This window comes from Sceloporus undulatus, chromosome 3, assembly GCF_019175285.1.
Source record: "Sceloporus undulatus isolate JIND9_A2432 ecotype Alabama chromosome 3, SceUnd_v1.1, whole genome shotgun sequence".
Lineage (NCBI taxonomy): Eukaryota > Metazoa > Chordata > Lepidosauria > Squamata > Phrynosomatidae > Sceloporus > Sceloporus undulatus.
In genome coordinates this window covers 114,838,695-114,861,238 of record NC_056524.1, presented here as the reverse complement: position 1 = coordinate 114,861,238, position 22,544 = coordinate 114,838,695, and positions in this window count along the sequence as shown.

Genomic DNA, 22,544 nt, shown 5'->3' with positions numbered 1-22,544 from the left:
ATAATAATAATAATAATAATAATAATAATAATAATAATAATAATAATAATAATAATAATAATAGTTTATTTATATTTCCAACCTCTTCAAAGATCAAGGTGCTATTACAACAATAAAATAATACAAGGTAATACAAATAGTACAGAATATTAATAAATCAATAAAACACTAATATTTAATTTACCAATTCTTATTAATACTCTAAAATAAATTTATCAGTAGTAAGTGATCACAGTTGAGAGTGGGATATTATCATCAACTTTTATATAGAATCTGATGGATAAGCCCGCCGGAAGAGATCCATTTTGAGTGCCTTCTTAAAGGCCTTTAAGGTAGTAATGCAACGGATCTCTCCTGGTAGGCTATTCCATTATCACGCTCAGGAGTGATAATGTCTATGGCCTTGGTAAGGTCGTTATTCCAGGTATCAACCAAGGCTTTGACAGAATCTGGTTAAGCAACTCTCTATGCTATACAGGGCCTTCCACTATCCATTTCCATGCCTCATAGTCCAGGAAAAACTCTTCATCACCACTTGTTCACTAGGGGGGAGCGGGTAGTGTGGACCACAATGGGTGACACTCCAGAGCGGGGTGTCACCCACTGAGGCGGTACACCTTGAGGGACTGGCACAGTGAGGACACTTTCCTACTTGCCCAGAAGCTGCAATGGGCCCTAAATGGGCCCTCCAGAGGCCACATAAGCTCCCCCTCAGTAGGCCTGAAGACCCAGTAGGCAGCTGCCTTCAAGGTTCAGCATGGCTGCAGTTATGCAGGATCTTGAAGGCTTTAGAGGAAATCGCTGCCTTCAGGGTCTGGCCTGGCTGCAGCCACACCAGACCCTGAAGACCTTTGGGGAGGACAATTGACTTACAGTAGCAGTGATCTGGGCAAGTGGCTGGTGGGGGTGGGGGGAGACAAGGAAGTTCACACACATCCCATACCGGGTGACACCACCTCAGTAATGCCACTGCTCATCACAAGAACTTATGCCACCATATACAGTACAATTGTCCCTTCTTAAACATGGATTTTTTATACACGGATTCCAGCATCCACAGTTTGAAAATGTTCAAAAAAGTATAAATTTCAAATATCAAACCTTGATTTTCCAGTTTTTATAAGGGATGCCATTTTGCTATGTCATTCTATTTAATGGGACTTGAGCATCAATGGACTTTTTTTTATCCACAGGGGATCTTGGAACCAAACTCCATAGTATAACATGGGTCTACTGTATACACAAGAACCAAGGTGGTGCAGTGATTTGAGTGCTGGACTACAACTTTACAGATCAGGGTTTGATTCCTTGCTCAGCCACCCACAGCCCCAGGAAACCCAATGCTAGGTTCACTTTAGGGTTGCTATAAGTCAGAAATGATGTGAAGGCACACAACAAAAATACAATGTACACTATGCATACAGTGGGCCCTCCCATATGCGGGGATCCATTCCGGACCCACCCACCCCCTGTGTATGGGGGGAAATGCCTATGCTCAAAGCCCATTTGTTTCAATGGGGCAGCATTCCTGTGCTTGGCGTGACACGCGCGCCATGGGTGCATGCACCATTATGTTTCCAGTGGCTTTACCTTCCACATAAGGTTAAAGCTATGTATAGCACACCCGCATATGTCATGGGGTATATCAAACAGTATGCCTTTTTTAGTTGGCTTGCCAAGTAATCAGCTGCTACTATTCAAATCATTGTGATAAATGGATAGCACCACAGCTAGCCAAAGCTAATTTTAGCTCAGTGAACCATTACATATTTAGACAATTTCATCCCTGTCCTAATTTAGGTTATCATTAAAAGGAGGGTTTGGATTTTGGGTTTTGATTTTTACAAAATTCTTTCTTTTTTCTTTTAGAAAGAGAGAAAGATGTAAAAAGAGGGAAATTAAGCAACAGCTACCTGTATATTTAGATAAAAGTAGGTGTCCTTCCCTCTTGCTTAGCCCAGTAAATAATAATAAGAGGGTTTTTTAAAGCTGGTAACTTGAGAAAGAAACCTGAAACGCAACAAAACCCTGAAAGTATATGTCATCGTTTTAGGCCTATTGTCATTGTTTCCTTTTTAAGGAAAAAAAATCTGAAAATATTTGGGGCTATAGATCTTACTGTCTCAAATGTATGAAAGACTAGATTGTAAATAGCTGGTGTGTGTGTGTGTGTGAGAGAGAGAGAGAGAGAGAGAGTGTGTGTGTGTGTGTGTGTGTGTGTGTTTGAGAGCCAGCATAGCATAGTAATTTTGCTCCTCTTTTGACATAAATATAATTTTCAAGCCACAAGGCACTAACAAAAAGTAAGTAGTTTTGCAAAAATCCAAGCAATTTTGAGGAACAGTCAACTGGAAAATATAAACTTTTTAAGCTCTTAAGCATTCTCTCTGACTCAATTAATAAATAACTTAACTGATAATGCTGAAACCCCAACTAAAGTCAATCAATTCAATTAAAAGTAAAAGTAATTAAGTTGTCCCTATTCATTTGAAAATTTCCAACTTAATTGATAATGTCATTGATTTAAACAAGTTGGCTTCTAGACATTATCTATACCAATGGTGGTCTCTGGACAGTGCCAATCTCTGAGCTATTGGCTGCCATCCCTGGCAGGTTTCCAGAGAAGAAATAAATCATTGTATCCAGCACACACAAATTTAGCACCAAGCCCTAGCACCTGGGAGGGGGGAATCTTTGATCCCCCACATCAAATAGCATAAGAAGCCCTTGTGTACAGTTTGTCCTCATTTTTTTCCTCACAGAAATGGGGATTGCAACCTGGGCCTGGCTCCCAGGCTTCAGGAAAATCTACCCTCCTTCTGCCCTACATATGCAGCCTGGCTTTCTTTCCTGTCATTGCACTCATTCTCATATTGTGCCAGAAATGACTGACTTTATTTCATTAATCATGTGATAAGCAATCTATTGGCTTCTGTTAGTGAAGTTGCAAACATACAGCTGTTTCTTCCACAGAAATGAAGTTCTTCCTTGTCATAATTCCTATGAATCATATCCTTTTTAGTAGCCTAGTATCCTAGTGCCTTCTGGGTATGTTGTTCTGCAACCTCATCATTGCCAGGCAATGGGAACAACAGCCACCTTTAATGGAAATAATGTAGTACAACACATCTGGAGGGTATGTACCTAGGGAAGTCTCTAGTATACTGCACACCATCTTATGTCTGTGATCTTTCATTGACTACTCCTACCCTCAATAACCTCTTCCATGATCAAGCATAGATGGCTCTGGAGATCTTGTATGCAGGCTAAATCTGCTCTTCATCATGCAAGACAACACAATCTCCTCTGAAGTTCCCACACTCATTTATGAAATACAAGATAACTAACCTAAATTCTTCCTTGAGATTAAGTCTTCTTGCTGGACATTGAACCTTCTCATTAATATTTTTTTCTGGAAAGCTTCTAAAGCTTCAAAGAAAAAAAGTGAATGGTTTGGAGTACATCTACATTCATAGATTTTTGTTTGTGGCTTCTGGCGGATGATTTATTGAAGAAAATAAAATAGTTTCTTTAATCTTGCCAAAGCTCAGATAACACCAATAGCCAAATACTGACCTTCAACCTAGATGATTTCCCTCTTGGTTTACAATACATTTAGGAGTCTTCACAATATAAGAAAATGTAGCTGAGTGAAATACTTTAGAATATTTCTTACAAATGGGAATACCATAATGTAAAAAGGACTAGAAAGGCTCATCACCATTTTAAAAATGACATCTTTGAATAAAAAACATTTTTTTCTGATCAAAAAGACATTTACCTAATTCCAAATTTAATTTGCAGTTAGGTCCCATTTAAATCAGTAGGACTTCAGGTAGTTATCACTAGGTAGCCTCATTGAGCCAGAAGAACTCTGGAATAAAGGCCAGAGACATTGTCAGGGGGAAATGCAAGCAGACACTATCTGCAGCACAAAGAAAGAGAAGCCTGAATGGAGAATGGATGAAACCTTTCAAGCAGTTAAGGACAGATGAGAAGCAAAAATAAGAGGGGACCAAAATGGGGTCAGGACCATGAATGTAACTGTTCAGAGACATGTGCACAGGGAAAAGGAGAACTACTATAATAATCAATGTATAGAAATAGAAGGTGACAATAAAAAAGAAAGAACAAGAGACCTCTTCCAAGAGAGATCTGAGGATCAAAAATGGTTTTCCTGTTCTCAGAGAAGTTATATTCATTTATGGTTTATGTAGATGGCTGGTTCTTTACTTGTGCTTCTAGAATGGAGATTCATTTTCTGGGCACTACAGTACAGCTACAAAATTGTCATCTAACCACCTTATTACTATATCACAAACCCACTGATGGCTACATGTATTTACATGCCTCCAACTTCCACCCTGAACACACTATCAGATCCATAGTCTACAACCAAATGCTCCAATGCAATCACATCTGTTCAGACTCAGAAGAAAGAGGCACCAATTTATCTGATAATCTCTGCTCAAAAGTGTAAAATTGATGGGAACATCCAACTATGCTCCCGTCACTTTTGCCCGTCTGAAAATCTCCCAAGTGTGCTCTGTGGTAACAGACTGTTATTGGAAGACTATTGGACTAAATAGAAGAGGGAAGAGTCTACAGTGGCTGAAATCCTGGACACCAACACTCTGCTCTACAACATTTTTAACATGTTCCACTTTTAAGAACAGGGCTGTTCAGCACCCAGTGGATTAAATGGAAGGAACTGGAAGCTGATCCTAATTCTTCAATCAAAATCAACAGGATGTTAAAATGTTGCATTGTACCCAATGACTTCCTTGCCTTACAGTTTAATGTTCCTTGTTACACATATTAGCAAGTTTTCCTGCAAAGCTAGAAATACAAAAATACATATAAGAGGTCAGGACAATTCAAATATTGACAAAGCTCGACTCAGGCTTGCATCCTTCCAAGGTCGCTAAAATGAGTACCCAGACTGTTGGGGGCAAATTAGCTTACTTGCTAATTAGCTTACTTGCTGTTCACCGCTATGATCTTTGGAATAGCGGTATATAAATAAAACAAACAAACAAACAAAACAAATGTCAAGCAGATTCAAATATTGACAAATGTCAAGCAACTATCCTATAAAACAGAGGTAGTCTTGGAATCTTATTGAGCTGCAAGTTTGGTTCAGAACTAGCTAGCATGACCAGTGGTGAGGGATGATGGGAGTGGAATTCCCAACAGTCTGTGGAGGTCACATGTTCTTCATCCCTGCTGTAAACTAATTAAGGCTATATAGATCACATAGTTCCCCAGAAACACTTCAAGATGATAAAGCTGCCTTAGAAAACAAGAGGATGTTATTTTTAATACTATGCTTTCTTAGGAATTAGCAGATTTTGAACTCTGAAAGGTCATGTTTTAATTCTGTCCCAGCTTGTATGATAGATAGCATTCTGAAGGACATCTTGCATGGGTTCATGGTTCTATGACAGATCTCCAAAAAAAAAAAGGCCACTCCTGACTTCTAAAGTCCAGAAAGCAATACATTGACTCAGATAGTCTAATGGGTCATTTTTTTCCAGAAAGTAAGTCTTGAGGGGGGGATTAAAAAAGAGCCATTACCTCTGGCACAGACATTATAGATACATCTGCAAATTATCTAATTACTTCACCATAAATATAGCATTTCTGGTTATTTTCCTCAACCACCACCCATTAGCTTTAGAAGGGAGTGGGACAAACTCATTCAGAATGGGGTTATCAAAAATTATGAATATAATACCTCAAATACCAGGAGCAGGTGAGACCCAGGATGGTAGAGCCTTGATGGCACAGTGGTTAAATACCTGTACTGCAGCCACTCACTCATAAACTACAAGGTTGTGAGTTCAATACCAGCCAGGGGCTCAGGGTTGACTCAGCCTTGCATCCTTCAGAGGTCACTAAAATGAATACCCAGCTTGTTGGGGGCAATTAGCTTACACAGTGTAAACCATTTAGGGAGTGCTTAAGTGCACTGATAAGCGATATAGAAATGTACTTGCTGTTGCTATTGTAGTGGTTTGAGCATTGGACTATGACTGTGGAGATCACAGTTCAAATCCCCATTTGGCCATGGAAATCCACTGGGTGACCTTAGGCAGGTCGCACTCTCACAGCCTCAGAGGACAACAAGGGCAACAAAATAAAAACCAAACCTGAATAAATCTTGCCAAGAAAATTCAGGATACGTTCACCTTAGAGTCATTATAAGTCAGAAATGACCAGCAACCAGGAGCATTTGGTTGCTGGCCATTTCTAGTGGCATTCATGCCATACCTGGGGATTTCCCAGAGGCATGAAGTTGGCCAGTGAACAACAGAATACTGGACTAGATAGAGAGGGGCCTCTGCTCTAATCCAGTATGGCTCTTTGTATGTTCAATAGTTCATAATATCTATGACTTACTTAATTATTAGGGCAAAATGGTGCCTTGCATGTGTAAAAGGGCCATAATAGAAGGAATGTATCACAGAACGAATGGTCTATGGGCCTCAGATGTTGCTTTCCAGTTTGGACTGTCCACAAATCCACTGCAAGTTATCAAATCTTGACTTTGAGAGGGGAAATCAAGTCCATGTGTGACATAGCCTTCAGAAATTGTCTACAAAATTTGAAAAATTGTATTTATTGTCAAAAGAAATAACAAGATATATATTCTGTGGGATGGAATTCTCCTGTTGTAAGTAATCAGAAAGGCCATCTCATGCTATTGTCTATCACATATTACAAGGCCTGTTGCATTTCCCTCAGTCTAAACTGGTCAGGTACTTCTCTGAACTTTCCTGGTAAGCCTACCTCCTTCTCCTAAACAGCATTTCTCAGTTACCATCCAGTCAGTTCCCTGGCTCATCCCTATATAGTCTCCCACAACTTTATACTCGACAGATGTTTTGGATTATAATTCCCAATTGTCCCTATCATTAGATAGGTGATGGAAGCTGTTCAAATATTTGGAAGGCAGCAACAAGTTGGGAAAGGGTGCCCTATAAATGCAGGAACTGCAGTCCTAGGGGTGATTTCCACTTCCCTTATAGTCTGGTTCCAGATCTGAATTCTTCATTCGGTTCCGGTCCCGGCATGGTTCCCACTATGTTTGCTCCAGGTTCCATCACAGCAGAGGAGGTCACAGAGAAGGAGAGTCACACAGAAGCCAGGGATGCTGGGAAGGTGGTCACACAGGAAGGAGGCTGGGGAGACAGACTGGCCAGCAGGTATGGAGGGGCAAGGGAGACTTTTGGAGGCCAGTAGGCCGGGACCATTGCAGTTGCCCCCCATCACAGGAAGCAGAATCAAATCCGCCTCCCTGGTTCCCACTTGCACCGGGGGCGGATTCAAATCCGCATGGTTCCCACTTGGGCTGAATCAATTTATTTCTACATAAATTGATTCAGCCCCAAAATACCCCATTTTACCAGCCTCTTTTTGACATGGGTTAAAGGGGCAAAAGGCATGCCCCCCTTTCCAAATCACTTCAGCTATTCAAATTAAGTGGGAACCATGGTGGTTTAAATTGGATCATTTCAAATCACGATCCGGTTTAAACCAAAGTGGGAACAAGGCCCTAGTCTGGGTTTCCAAGCTTGGCTCTGCTGCACCTATATCCTGGCTGGCCATACCATTGCATAGAGTGAAACATTCACCTCAGGCAAGTGATAATAGGAAGTCACAGCCAGCTGTTGTACAAAAGAGCTGCATTCCTTGAACCCTGTAAGCTAGCCTGCTACCTTCAGGTGCACAAGAGGATTTTCTCCCATTCCCATTGTTGAAGTAAGATTCAACTTTCAGTACAGTCAGTTTTTCTGTTGTTCGGTTCTTTTGCTTTGGACAGTGAAATATCACAAGATAGCTTTGCCCATGTCCCTCAACTTGGGAAAATCACATTTTTGAATGACAATTCCCAGAATTGGCTAGGAAATAGTGGTTCAAAAAGTAATGTTTTCCAGCTCTGCAGTCTAGCCATCTTCTGCATCTGGCTATCAGCAGCCTTCACAGCTGCTAAAATAGTATCTTCTACTTGTTAAGGAAAAAGCAACATGGGACATACAGTAAGTGAAAATAAAACTTGTATGTGAGAGTCAGAGTGACTCAGCAGAAGCCAATTGAGAACCACACAGGTGTGAATGGTAATACAATTAACAAGTCCTGAATGCCAAGGACAAGAAATGCATAGTGAATAATTGGACACACCTGACAATTGTTAAGTGGTCAAGGCTGAGATGATGAAATCATTAATTGTGGGATAAACAAGGAGAACCAATGGGAATGTTTTACACGCCTACTGGGTGGCAACAGAAAACAGTAGGTGGTGCCATGATTTGGCTATAATAATGACTATAGATCCCAGTACATTTTGTGGGTTGTAGAGTGGGTAGTAGTAGTGGATAGTGAGGAGTAGAGTATTGTTGTGTTGGATAGTTTTGGAGCTGTGTATAGTAGAATAAAGTAGATCTTTTATATAAGACTACTGAGTTGTCTGGTGTCTTGGGTGAAGCTACAAGAACCAGCTGGATCCTGAAGAAGAGGGGTGAAGACTTCTGTGGAAGCAAGAGTGAGAAGGCTTGGAGAGTTTGTCAGGGTCTTCAGCCTATTCTCTGTAACTCTTGCTAAGCTATAACCACTGGCCAAAACTGGTCAGCGCGGTGCACAACCAGGTGGTGAGTTCAAGCCAGAGGTGAAGAGCTACAACTCCCATCATCCCTGACACTACTGAGCTCTGCTGTTGCCCTGCATGAACTGACTGCATGCCATCCAACACTTCCCTGCAGCTGCAGATTTGGGAAAGGTTTTGATGTGGGGGAAGGCTGTCTTTGCTGAAAGATTGTCTACCCTTATACTGTAACAGCCTTGCTAAGAAACAAATTGAGTCCATTTTGTCAGTCACTCCTCTGAACTAAAGGGAGCAGTGGGGCTGTTTTATCCACTACATGACCTGTTTCCACTCATTATCAAATTTCCCATGCATGAAATAGCTAGCAGTACTGAGGGGTTTAATTACAATCAACAACAATGTTTACACTTATGCTATTCTGCAAATAAGTATAACATTAGTTACTTTGGCCAACGGAAAGAGTGCCTAAGCAGTGACGTCCATGGATAATGTGTAAATGGGCATTAGCCTAAATTGTTTATCCTTGCATTCTGAAGTTATCTCTAAACAAGGTAAGTTCATCTAAGTTCACAGTTCTGTTCTTTGTATTTTTTGGCAAGTCTTCTTATGTGCAATCTAATGCATGTGGCTAATTTATATACAGAGCATACTGAACTCTACTATTCAGCATTAAATTATAATAATTTCCTGAAATATCCAGGCACAGAGAGTGCAGTTCATTTCCTTATCTGGTGTTTAAATTGGCATCACTTAAAACGATATGAAGGACTATGCAAATCTGGCTCCTTACATCTCCTTCCTCTAACTCCACTCTAATTTCCTTTATTCAGCATATGGACTGCAAAGAAATGGAATCCAATAATCTCATTCAACCTTTACCAATCCCCAAGCCATACAGTTTTAATTTACTTGCAGTGTGTCCAAGAGTCAACTTCCTATGATCTTGGTGAAATCCTTGTGTAAAAGATATCAGCAAAGCTTGGTGACTCCTTTCTGTTAGCTTATCATATGCTCACAACAGAACCTGATAAGGATATCTACATGGTTAGCATGAGATGGAGTCCTCAGTATGTTTGGACTGGATATTGTGCAATGCATGAAAACCTTGAAAAGGGTTTTATTGGATGGGGGGACTATAATTCCCAGAATGTCCCAGGCAACTTCTAAAAGTTGTAGTTCAAAAAGGCTACTCTTCCAAATTCTGCATACATGTATTAGAGGTGTATTAATTCTCAGTAAAAGAAAACATGGGTATTCTGGAATGTGATCTTGCAAAAGTGCAAAAATACACTTAGAGAGATGAAGAAGAAAGGGAAGATGGTTAGACAAAGAACCTAATCATTCATGCCTTATGGCAGCTACTTAGTATGTTTTTTTGGTCTGCAGCTAGATGGACATGAGGATGATTGGCATCCTATTAGTACTGCATGCATGTACAAGTTCCCCTACAAAAGCTGTTAGACATTTTTGTCTGACACTGAAGTCCATTTTGAATTGACGGTACCAGACAGAAGCTTCAGTAAGTTCAAAATTACTTATATCCATGTCCTGGTGGAAAAGGGCAAAAAAACAAACAAACAAAAAAACCCTGGTGAAAATGCAGGAAGAAAATACAGGAAGTGACTTCTGCTCATTTCCAGGTCACATTTTTGGCTGGTATAGCAACTACCAGGAGGTTTTGGGTGAAACTTTGCCTCTGTTCCACTGCAGCTGCCCACACAAAGCATCTACTCATATAAGATTCAGAGCTAGAAAATGAAAACAAAGCTGTAGTAGTCTAGAAAATCAGTGTGCAAAGGAAGCTTGTAGCACCTTTGAGACTAACTGAAAGATAATTTGGTAACATGAGGTTTTGTAGATTTGAGTCTACTTTCTCAGAGGCATGGGGATCTCTTTGCATACAGAGCTAGACAATTTAAATTGTTTACTGTTAGGAGGGCATTGTTGTTATTTTTGGATTATCTTTCCCAGAATCCTTGAGCTGGCAAGGGTGTATCTGGACATTACAATCTAAAAAAATCAAAATTTCCAGTTCGGCATAAAATACTTGGTGTCTATGGATACAGATGATTTTGGATATAGATGAGCAGAATTTCCCTCAGATTGTTCAGCCAGCCTATTCAAAAGCACTTGGATGCAGAGGCATACTGTATTAGGGATATATATCCAGATGCCCCCATACTGGAAACAAAGCATGTAAAAGGCTTCTTTTGGAGAACAGGGATAACATTTGGACAACATTTTAAAGGCTTACCTATGTGTGACCACAGAAGGGTCCAAATCTCACATATACTGAAAATTCATGTTCAAAAGCAGGCAATATAAGATACGAAGAGGATGACTGGGAACAGAAATGAGCTGAAATTTTAATCTTAAATTCCACAGAGTCATACATTAACCCCCTCCCCCCCCCCACTTCCTTGGGAAAAAGATAACATCCTTTCAGGCACAAGGCGCCTTCAATAAATTACATGACCTCTCCCTACCACCACCAGACTTATTTAATACAGTCAGTAGAATGTATAGAAGGCTTTTTATAGAGAGGTATTTCAATAAAATGTTCAAGGGATTAGAAAATACAGCTAGCTTATATCACAGCATTTGGATGGGGCTCAGTTAGAAATGCTGATGTTTTGAACTATTTGATGGCTGGGGCAAAGTAGAAGAGAAATGGCCCAATAGGAGCAACATAAGCATAATACGGGACTAGTACTGTTCACAGGGCCTTTGATATCCTGACTCTCTGCAGGCAGTGTCAGGCTCTCCCACGATGTCCTCCTAACAACAATGCCCTCCTAACAGTAAACAATTTAAATTCTCCCTTTCTTGCAAGCAAGAAAGAAAATTTTGCTTCCCTCAGATGTTATCAAAGAGAGAGAAGGATAATAGAGCATGCAAATGAATTATTTCCATCCCAGCTGGTTATTACAAAAAAAGGCCCAGAACTTTAAGAATGGGTGCTTCCCCTCCTCTTCCTTCCTTCCTTCCTTCATCCTTCATTTATTTATTTATGTATTTATTTATTGTACCATTTTTTTTAAATAGAGGGTATAGTATTTTCAGGTGGAAAACATAATAAAAATGCTTTAAAACAGAAATGTGAATCCTACAGACCCTCTGGTCGTTGTTGGATTGTCACTCCCAACATTCCTTATCATCGACTATGCTGGCTACTGGAGTCACAAGCCAACAACAGTTGGAGGACTGCACATTTACCTTCACCAATCAATCACTCAATCAATATATTAAACATGGCTCATCTGAAGCTACACTCTTCATCTTCTATACAGTTCATTTTTGAAACAACATGAGCTTGTCACAAAACTGAAGCCAACTTGATTCCCACCAAGAAGACTTAATCATCTACTTAAATGTCTCCCCCTAAAAACAATGAGGGCAAAAATGCAATACTGTACATTAAGAAAAGTCACCCACTGACATGTTGCTTTTGCTTTCTGGTGTGTGGGAGTCAGAAGAACACACAACACAAACAACCATATCGACTTCCCAATTGTCCAGGTAGACAATCAGATTTCCAGCCTAATAACATCACACAGATATCATAGGTTAACCAAACAAGGGATGGGCCACTGAATGAGGACAAAACACAAGGATATGTCTACTCTGTCTATCAAAGCCTCACCTAGATATACTGGATGATAATTCCATCAGCCCCAGACAACAAATCCAATGGCCCCATTGTCTTGAGAGGATGGGGACTGTTGCTCAACATATCCAGAAAATGCATCTGAATAACCAAAACAAAGAAAGTTGATTTAGAGAACTGCAGTGTCCTTGGTCCCACATGGAAAGAAACTAGTCCAGCTGGTGGGTAATTATGGGAGGTGTAGTGGAAAAAAGTCATTTTTCCAAGCTTTGTTTACGAACTGAAACACAAATACACAATTCCTTGGTAAAAAGAACTTTAAAAACTGATTGGCCTGCCTCAGTAGACATCATCAGGAGTCACACTTGTAAATTCATACTTTTTTTCATATAAGATTAACAAGAGACCATGGAGCAATGCATTTGATGTTATTAGACAATGCTGAAAGAGCTAAAGTCACCACACTCCACCAATGGAGTCTTCTTCAGATCAACAGGCTATTCTAGCCAGGCCCACAGCGTTGTTATTAAATACATTTTAATTGAGACAAATGCAAATCAGGCTCTCAAAGAAAAAACTGAAAAGTTATTTTGATTTATCTGGCTAGTTCTGGCAACTCAATTCTGGGAATTGCTTTTCAGGCAGATGTTCAGTCACAGTTTCCAGCAGCTCAAAAGATGAAGTCAGAATATTGCAAAATACGTGGATGTTTGTCACTGCTTGAAATAAACAGCCGTGTGTGCTGGCAATGCATCAGTGCATAAAGTCCTTCTACGGCTAATGCATAATAAAGCAAGCTGGAGTTTATATTCTAATCTCAATGACCTTTACAAGCATCTGCTTTTGTTATACAGATACAGCAGATTGTGAGGATTTTGAAATGAGTGGTACAGGTAGACTGGCTTCAGGACTGAGACAGAACCATGGTCTCCAAAACACAAACCATAGCTTCAATGTTAGATTTTATTTCATCTCATGGAATGGAACACTCCAGGGATTAATATCCCAGACATTTTTGGATTTTAAAATGGTATGAACCAGAAACATATCTAACAGATTTCAAAACATTCAAAATTGCCCTGAGGGAGAGGGGTGTCAAAGCCTTTATTAAATTAACCTGGAGCTCTAGTGTAACATGCAGCCCATGGCTTTATTGAAAAGACCCTTTGCAAAGAATTTGTTCAGACTTCTTGCAAGATCAGTATCAATCATCTGCACTCTGGCTAAGCCAGTGACATCACTAGGGGTTGCAGGGGTGTGGCCTGCACCAGGTGATTCCCCAGAAAAGGGGTGAATCCCAGTCAAGCCCTCCCCTCCTACACCATCCTGCACACACTCCTCTTCTCTGCACTATCCCATGTGCTCTCCCCCCACACACACACACACACTGCCCTGCATGCTCTCTCTCCCCCTGCACCATCCCAGATACTCTCCCTCTCTCCCTGCTCTGTCCCTCCAGAAGTCTTGCCTCAGAAGTCCCACCTCCAGAAGCCCCACCCCCAACACCCATTGACATCCAGTGCAGGGACACCACTGTTGGGTATGGAAAATACAACAAAATACAAAATCAACAAAAGACAGGTAACTTTATTGGCCAACCAAAATGCAGAAAATCCATCACGCAAGTTTTCTAAACTTCACTATCTTCTTCATCAGGTAAGATTTTAAAATCATACAGGAGAAGAAAAGTAGCAATGTTAGAGTCACAGGCCATTTATCAGATATTTGTTGTCAGGATAGTATTGAGGGATCTCAATGCAGGCAGAAGTCACTCTCCTTCTTGACTGGGGAAACTGGAGACAAAGGGCAATATAAAACAGGTTATAAAATGTCAAATCCATTAGCAACAGAAAAGTAACTTTCCTTGAGATCCAGGCTGCCCTAGTACTGTGCAAAGCTCAGGGTATAGAGGAAGAGCAAGGGAGAAAGGGGAATGGAGATGAACCAGAAATATGATGAAATAATAAGAAAAAGAAGAGAGAGCAGATGAAACCTGTGCCACTGCCAACCTGTCGCTCTGGCTTCACCCACTAGTGGTTCCCAAACTTTGGTCCTGCAGATGTTTTGGTCTTCAGCTCCCAGAATTTGTGACTGGTGGCCAAGATGGCTAGGTCCTCTGGGAGTTGAAGTCCAAAACACCTAGAGGAAGTTTGGGAATCACTGTGCTAGAAGCTTCAGTGCAGATTACTCCCAAAATGATGTAACCACTTGGCAGAATAAAGGTTTGCCAACCATATTTATTGACAAGTATGAAATAAATGAACTAAAATTTCATCATCTCTACTTACCCTTATTTTAGTTCTTACCAAAAAGATTATAATTTTCACAGGATTTTACATGTAGTCAGAGCATGAATAAATGTTATCCCTTTGGGTTAATTCCACACATTAGGTGTAATCCAGAGAAAACTGCAATAGGTGAAGAAACATGTATAAATCAGAAAGATAGTATTAATTTCAGTTTATGATTAGTGGTTCATAATTTGAAATTTTTCCCAATCAGGCAACATTGGAAGGCATCTCCAATGTTTTCATTTTCTATGAAAACAAAATTCCATTTTTCTGTAGCATACAACAACAGAATAAAAACGCAATGATCCTAAATATATCTACTGGTGAGTTAACTTGATTGAACATGTTACTTGAATTTACTTCCAGGAAAATAAGGCCAGAACTGTGCTATTAAGCATCAAGCACATACTGAAGTTTCAGATATAGAGGCAACAGAATATATAATTTGATAGATTAAAATTGTCTATATTTAGAAAAGCAAACCCCTTATAATATGAATTCTTTAAAAGGGAGGTATTTTTTAAAGCATAGGAGTGCCTTTAGTTAAAGGATGGTATACATTTTTAAAAGGAACAAGGAACAAGAAAACTTGAAGAAAATGGCAAAATATTATTATTGGTGGTGGTGGACCAGAACCATAGAGGGCTTTACTTGTCACAACCAGCACTTTAAATTGTGCCTAGAAACTGACTGGCAGCCAGTGGAGCTGTTCCTATCAGGGGGCTATGTGCTCCCTGCAACCTGCCCCAATTAACAATCTTTCTGCGGGTTTTTGGAACAGTTAAAGTTTCTGAACACTCCAGGGACACACAAAGCTGTAAACCTGCATTTCCCTATTCCCTAATCTGCCTTCCATTAAATTTCAGTTTATTCCTCCTCGTCCAGTGTATCTGGATTAAGCTTCAGTTTATTCCCCCTCGTCCAGTGTATTACTGATCAGAGACACCAGTTTACAACCAACACAGCTTCCTTCCATTGAGGTGGAAAGCTGGAGATTATCTGCATAGTGATGGCACAAGTGCCCAACACTCTAGATGACCTCCCCCCACAGTTCCATATATATATTAAATAGTATTGGAAGGCTGCATTAATTCTTAATGTAATTCTCAGTTTTGTTTTGTTTTTTTAATGCAAACAATGGTTCAGTTACAACATTTTATTCCCACTCTGAAGCAGGTTTCTTTTTTATTCCAAGACATACCAGAACAATATGGTCCCTTCTCTTTTCTTAACTTTATTAGAGTTACATTGTGATAGTGCATCACTGAAATAGCACTTTGACCCTATAACACTATGATTCATGTAATGATAAAAAGAAAATTAAACATTCTGAGATGAGAAAAATTGCCCTCCAAATCATAGGACTATCTGAGCAAACCATCCCCCAGGGGCATCACTAGGGCCGTGTGGGAAGTATGAACTGCACCAGGTGACATCCTAATGGTGGGTGACACCACTGCTCTCTAAACATCTGCCTTTTGGATGGCCATGGCATTTGCCTGTATCCCTTTAAAACATTGAAGAGATGGTGTGGGGAGCTAGCATGATGTAGTCATTTGAATGTTGGACTACAACTCTGAAGACCAGCCATGAAACCCATTGGGTGGCCTTGGGCAAGTCACATGCTCAGGGGAAGGCAACCATTCTCTGAACAAATCTTACCAAGAAAACCCCATGATAGGGTTGGGTCGCCTTAGGATTGCCATAAATCCTAAAAGACTTGAGGGCACACAATGCAGAGAGAGAGAGAGAGAGGGTGCAAGGCTCAGTGGGAGGAGAAATGAGGGGTACCAGGTTTACAATTTAAATTTCAAATTTTAAAATTAAAAATATTTTTTAAAAAATTAAACATTTTTAAAATTCTTTTTCAGTTTTCTCTAAAAACATCACATCTTACCAAATTTTCACTTTAACTGCATGAAAATATGTACATGTAAATACATTTAGTCTATGTGTGTGATATGGTGATGAAAAGGTATAATTTTAATTTTGCTGGTTGTTGATGACACAACTATTGCCACTAATGTAATATTCTGTCATGTATGGGAATTACGATTTATGAGTAACAGTAGTACAAAAAACATTACTAAGGATTCTGTATGGTGTAGTATGGGAGGATGTCAATGGGGGGCAGTGACACCATGGGTCACCGCATCAACTAACACCAACCCTACTGACATCCCCCCTTAAAAATACTTTTGGAAGAGCTACAGTCTAGATCCAAGAAGTCACTCCAAATAGCCACACACCTCAAGAATGGAATAAGTGGATTTGGGCAAAAAACAGTTAAAAATTCAGCAAATCCAAGGAGCTATATTGCAAAAAATCATGCTTCTTTAAACCAATCTGGAATTTTCCTATGTGCTATACTTCCATGGGGGTAGGGGGCTTTGCAGAACCAGAAATCATAAAGGCTGTAAAGAGGTAAGTCTTCTCTCCACAAAAAGCCATCCCAGAAAGTCCAGTGTAAACTAAGCAGCCCAAGTTGTGTATGGGTTCCTTTTCCAAGTGATACATCATGAAGAAAACTGTGTTGGTAAAGAAGACAATCAGGGGTGTTTGTTTTCATTGAGATGGACATGAAATATGTAGCTGGAGAGAAAAAGGCAGTTTGAAAGCTGTTAAATGTGCAGTACCAAAAAAAAAGAGAGAGAGAGAGAGAGAGAGAGAGAGAGAGAGAGAGAGAGAGAGAGAAAATTAGATATAAGCTCTACATTAGAGATAAGGCATTAGAATCCATAGCATGAGAGTGAAGAAACCCTTTAAAAAACTTAAGGGGGAAGCATTTGAGAAGAGAGCCAGCATGGTGTAATGGTTTGAGTATTAGTTAGACTATGACTCTGGGGACCACGGTTTGAATCCCTGCTCAGCCACAGAAACACACTGTGGCAGGATACAGACCGCCACTTTGGGACAGCCTGCACCCGCCCCTTTCCCCAACGGATCAGGGCCTGAGCTGCCACAGCGGCAGCCCCAGAGGCACCGATCCGATGCTTTTCCAGGCCTCGGGGAAGCAGCAAAACCCTGATAGCGGTGGGGAGAGAGAGAATTTCTCTTCAGTATCGCTGGCGTGGCCATGTAAAAGCTGTGCCAGCGAAAGGTGGCGCAAAAGGAGCTCCGTTTTGGAGCTCCTTTAGGCACCGCTGAAAGGGTGCCACAAACGCCCTTCAGCACTGCCAGTATGTAATGGCCGCACCACACCATTTGGACATGACATGGCCGTTACGTCAAAATGGCGACGCCCATGTAGACAGGACGCCGCCATTTTGACATACTGAGTACGTACTAGGGTTAGGGAGCATCTGAAAAGGACGCTCCCAGGCAACCCTAGCACGTACTCAGTACATGCTTTTTGGCCCATCTGGACAGTGCCTGTATGACCTTAGGTGACTCACACTCTCTCAACCTCAAAAAAACACAGTGGCAACCTCCACTTCCCCCAAAAAATCTTGCCAAGAAAATATCTGTGATTGGGTTACCTTAGGGTCACCATAAATCAAAAACAACTTGAAGACACACAAGAACAACAAGCATTTGAGAAACTAATTTTGTCAGGTCACAAGCTATGAAAAATAAATGGCATTGTTACCAACTGAAGCTGGAATCTGCATTAAAAACCCCTTTCAAGTCAATTCTATAGAGAAATTGCAAATATTGTTCACATACTTGGGTAAGTAGCATAATGAAGAGGTTTACTCCTTCTACCTGCAACTATCCATAGACTGAAATAGTATATGCAGTTGGCCATAAACAGATGGTCTGTGCCCTGAAAGCAGGAATGTCTAAGCTTCCCAGTAACTTGGAACTTAGTGGTCAGGCATAAGCACTTAAGAGTTCTCCATATAGGTCTTTTTGTTTGTGAACTACTTCTCTAAGGAGGCAATAAAGTGGAAAAGGAATTGCAAAACGGGAGACAGACTGCCCTCCAGTCATCTGTTTACTAAGTCCTGTAAAAGAATTACACAAGGCTTATCTTTGTTTACTTAAATCTACTTGTTCTTGTCAAGAATACTTTCTCCCTAAAACACCACATAGTCCTGAAGAGTCTATTCAGTCAGAATATTTCCATAGCTGTTACATCTGAAGTATGAATATAAGTATTCCAGAGGGAAAGTTAGCGGGACAGTTACTATTAAGGGAAGGTTATACATTCAGGTGTAGCCATGTTGACCATATAGCAAAGTAGAATAACATCTAAAAACTACAAAAGAGTGATAACATTACTCAACCAAACAAAAGGCACAAAATATATGATGCAAGCTCTTGAAGCTTCATCAGGCAAAAGTGTTAAAAATCATACAGGAGGGAAAAAAATTAAAATATGACAGTGTTAGTCCCAGGCCTGCATTCTGTCAAGATGTTGTTGTGTTGTTGTGTGTTGAGATGGTGTGGTGGGATATCTATGCAGGCAGCTCCCTCCTCCTTCTCACTGTGTGACACTGAGAACAAAGCATTTTAAAGTTCAGGAGATAAAACATGAATGCCACAAGCAATACAAAAAGGTACTTTCTCTGAGATTCAGGATGTCTTCATCCCTTGTGAGGTTGTAAACCCATTTGTTAGGCAGAGAACACTGCCTAACAAGAGAAGCCTCCATGCTTTTGCATTAGAAAAAATGTAGGTGCTGTTTTGGTAAAACATGCCAAATGTAGTCCAAGGTTTTTTGTTGTTGTTGTTTTTTAAGTTTTACCTTTGTTCGAGGTAGAAAACTCAAATATTAAAGCATCGATTCATTGTTTTTTGTGGGTTTTTTGGGCTATGTGGCCATGTTCCAGAAAGGTTTCTTCCTGACATTTCGCCAGCATCTGTGGCTGGCATCTTCAGAGAATGTTTGCCTGGAAAGGACTTGGGTATATATAATGGCAGGTTACAGACGGGCAGGGGAGGACATCTTGGAGGTGTATTCAGCTGAATGCGGAGCCTCCAGACGGCCCGCCCCGGGGGCGTGGCTCAGGTGTTGGAGCTTCCACACGGGGGGCAGTGAAGACGCCTCACCTGGGTCCGTTTCGGACCCAGAGTTTCCAAACCGCCGCCTTGCAGGACGCTGCAAAAAGAGAGGCAGCTTCCGCACGGGCGGCCCAAAACGCAGCTTTTTTTTTTCTTTTGCCGCATGAGAGGTGCGCAGCTGCGCAGCTACATCGCTAAGCAGCGGCGGCAGAAAGCCTGTCTGCGCATTTAAAGCACCCAAGCCCCTTTAAACTTTTTCCCTGTGCAGTCTAAAGCTAGGCAGCAGTGGTGTGAGGTAGCAATGTCCAAACTCTGTCCTCCCAGGCATTTGGACTTCATCTCCCAGAATCCTAGACCACAGGGCAAGGTGGCTGGGGCTTCTGGGAGATGAAGTCCAAACGCCTGGAAGGACAGAGTTTGGAGATTGCTGGTTTGGGGACCAGTGAGCCAGGCATGGTGGGAGGAGAGAACAGGAAGGGTAGAATAGAGTAGATAGGGCTGGGAGGGAACACATGCCCTGGGAGGCAAAATGATGTCTTTATGGGACATCATGGGACCTAGTGCCTTGTCAGTGCTCCCTGCCCCTTGATCCCAGGCCCAGGCCCCCTGTAGTTGCCCTTTGCTTTTGGGGGCAAGTTTAGAGGGCATCAAAAGGTCTTGGGCACATTCAAGCTCCGCGGTCTCTTTTTTTTTTCCTTTGCCGGCTGGCGGAGCCAGCGGCGGCAGAAAGCCTATGGGCACATTTAAAGTGCCCAAGCCCCTTTAAAACTTTCCCCCCCGCTCTGCCCAAAAACAATGGTGGTCTCCTGCCAGCTGGTGATCAGCTGGTGTTGGCATCCTTGTCCACTTGCACGTTGCCAATGTCACCAGCATCATGGATGCCTCCTCTCCTTTGGTCCCCGCGCTCCTGCTGAATCTGCAATGCGCAGCCACAGCTGTCTCCGCTGCCACCGCTGTCCCCCTGCCATCTCCCCTCACCTCCTTTGTACATATGTCAATATTTACAGTTTTAGCGTTTTTTATTGTTAGGTGAAAATGGCACAGGAATGTGTGTAGGGGTGCACTTTAAAGTCCAAACTTTCCAAGCAGCGCATGTGTACATGTTGCTCTAGGGTTAGGGTTAGGGTTAGGGTTACGAGGCTTAAAATGCGCCGCAGCTGTGCCTCAGCTTCCACAGCTGCATGGCAGCGGACGTTGCAATTAAAGCCTGACTGCAAACTGCGCATGTTCCAAGACCCCAACTCACTATGCGACGGAGCTTTTAAATGGGCAACTTAAAGTAGCGGCGTAGCAATTCTGGTGTACCGGTGCAGCAGCTCTCATGGCTTCTTCCCCTTCTCGATATGTGTCAGCATTCAGGTAGGACTGCTCCAGTTTCTGCAAAATGTTTGGCTGGGATCATATAGCTATGAGGTCAGCCGTCTCAGTATGAGACCAAGACGTCCCCCTGCCTTTTTTCGGGGTGCTGGTGGATGGCTGAGCCATCCTGCCTGGTGGCAAAGGGGAGCCGCCACACAGCTGTGCCAGGAGCAGCCGAACTGTGCCCTTTCCCAGGTGAAAATGGCGCAGGAATGTGTGTAGGGGGTCACTTTAAATCCCAAACTTTCCCTTTTCACTTTCTACAACCAAAACATCAGCCGGCAAAACTTACAACTTCCCGCGGTTCTAGCAACGCATGCGCACAAGTGGCTCTAGGGTTAGGGTTACGAGGCTTAAAATGCGCCACAGCTGTGCCTCAGCTTCCACAGCTGCATGGCAGCGGACGTTGCAATTAAAGCTTGACTGCAAACCACGCATGTCCCGGGACCCCGACCCATTATGGGACGCAGCTGACACGGAGCTTTTAAACCGGCAACTTATATTTGCGGCGTAGCAATTCTGACGTATCGGTGCAGCAGCTTACAGACGGAGCTGCGCAGGTACGTATCAAACAGAAAAGAAGCGGAAAAAGCAGCACCTTTTTAATGCCGCTTCTTCCCGCTTGGGGCGTGCGGGGGGCGTGTTCATGACGGCATTCAGGTAAGGCCCGTCTGAAGGCTCTACCTTCATGACGTCATGAGTACATCCCTTTTTGCCCGTCTGTAACCCGCCATAGTGTGACGTGGAAAGGCAGGAGTGAATTTGCATGTATATTGTTTTTGTTGCTAATCGCATGCCTCAGGGTGAAGGGTCTGCAAAAGAGGATTGATGTCTGCTTGATAGTGCTCATTGTCTGCTGGGAGAGTTCTCATTTGCATTTGTTGAGTCTTTATCTTGCTATCTTTCAGGACTGGTAGCCAAACCTTGTTTACTTTAAGGGTTTCCTCTTTTCTGTTGAAATTGTCCAGGTGTTTGTGGATTTCAATGGCTTCCCTGTGCATTCTGACATGGTAATTGTTGGCATGGTCCAGAACTTCAGTGTTTTCAAACAGGATGGTTTGTGGCATGTTCTGCTACTGCTGATTTTTCTGGCTGACCCAGTCTGCAGTGTCTCTCGTGTTCCTTGATTCTTGTTTGCACGCTGCGTTTGGTGGTCCCTATGTAGACTTGTCCACAGCTGCATGGTATGCTGTAAACTCCTGCGGCTGTGAGAGGGTCTCTCTGGTCCTTGGCTGAGCGAAGCATTTGCTGGATTTTCTTGGTCGGTTTGTAAACCATTTGAAGGTTGTGCTTCCTCACCCCTTTGCCTATTCTGTCTGGGACTCCTTTGATGTATGGTAAAAAATACCTTCCCTTTGGGTAGCTGCTTGTCTTCACTTATCTGGATTTTCCTGGGCCTGGCAGCCCTTCTGATCTGGAATAACCATTGGCCTGTAGAGCCCAGTCCAGATGCTTCAGTTCCTCTTCCAAGAAGTGGTGTTCGCAGATGCCACATGACCCAAAAAAACCCACAAAAACTATGGATGCTGGCCATGAAAGGATGGTTTTTTTCCACCTCAAAAAGGAGCAGCATTTTGCTGCTTCTTTTTAGGCAGGAAAAATGCCAGATCAGGGTTGCAGTGTCGAGTTGCCTCAGCCCTGATCTGGCACTCAAAGGGGCAGTGTCAAGCCCTCTGTCTGTACCGACCCTAACATTACATACATCAGGAAATTAAAATGTACAGTAGTTTGGTCA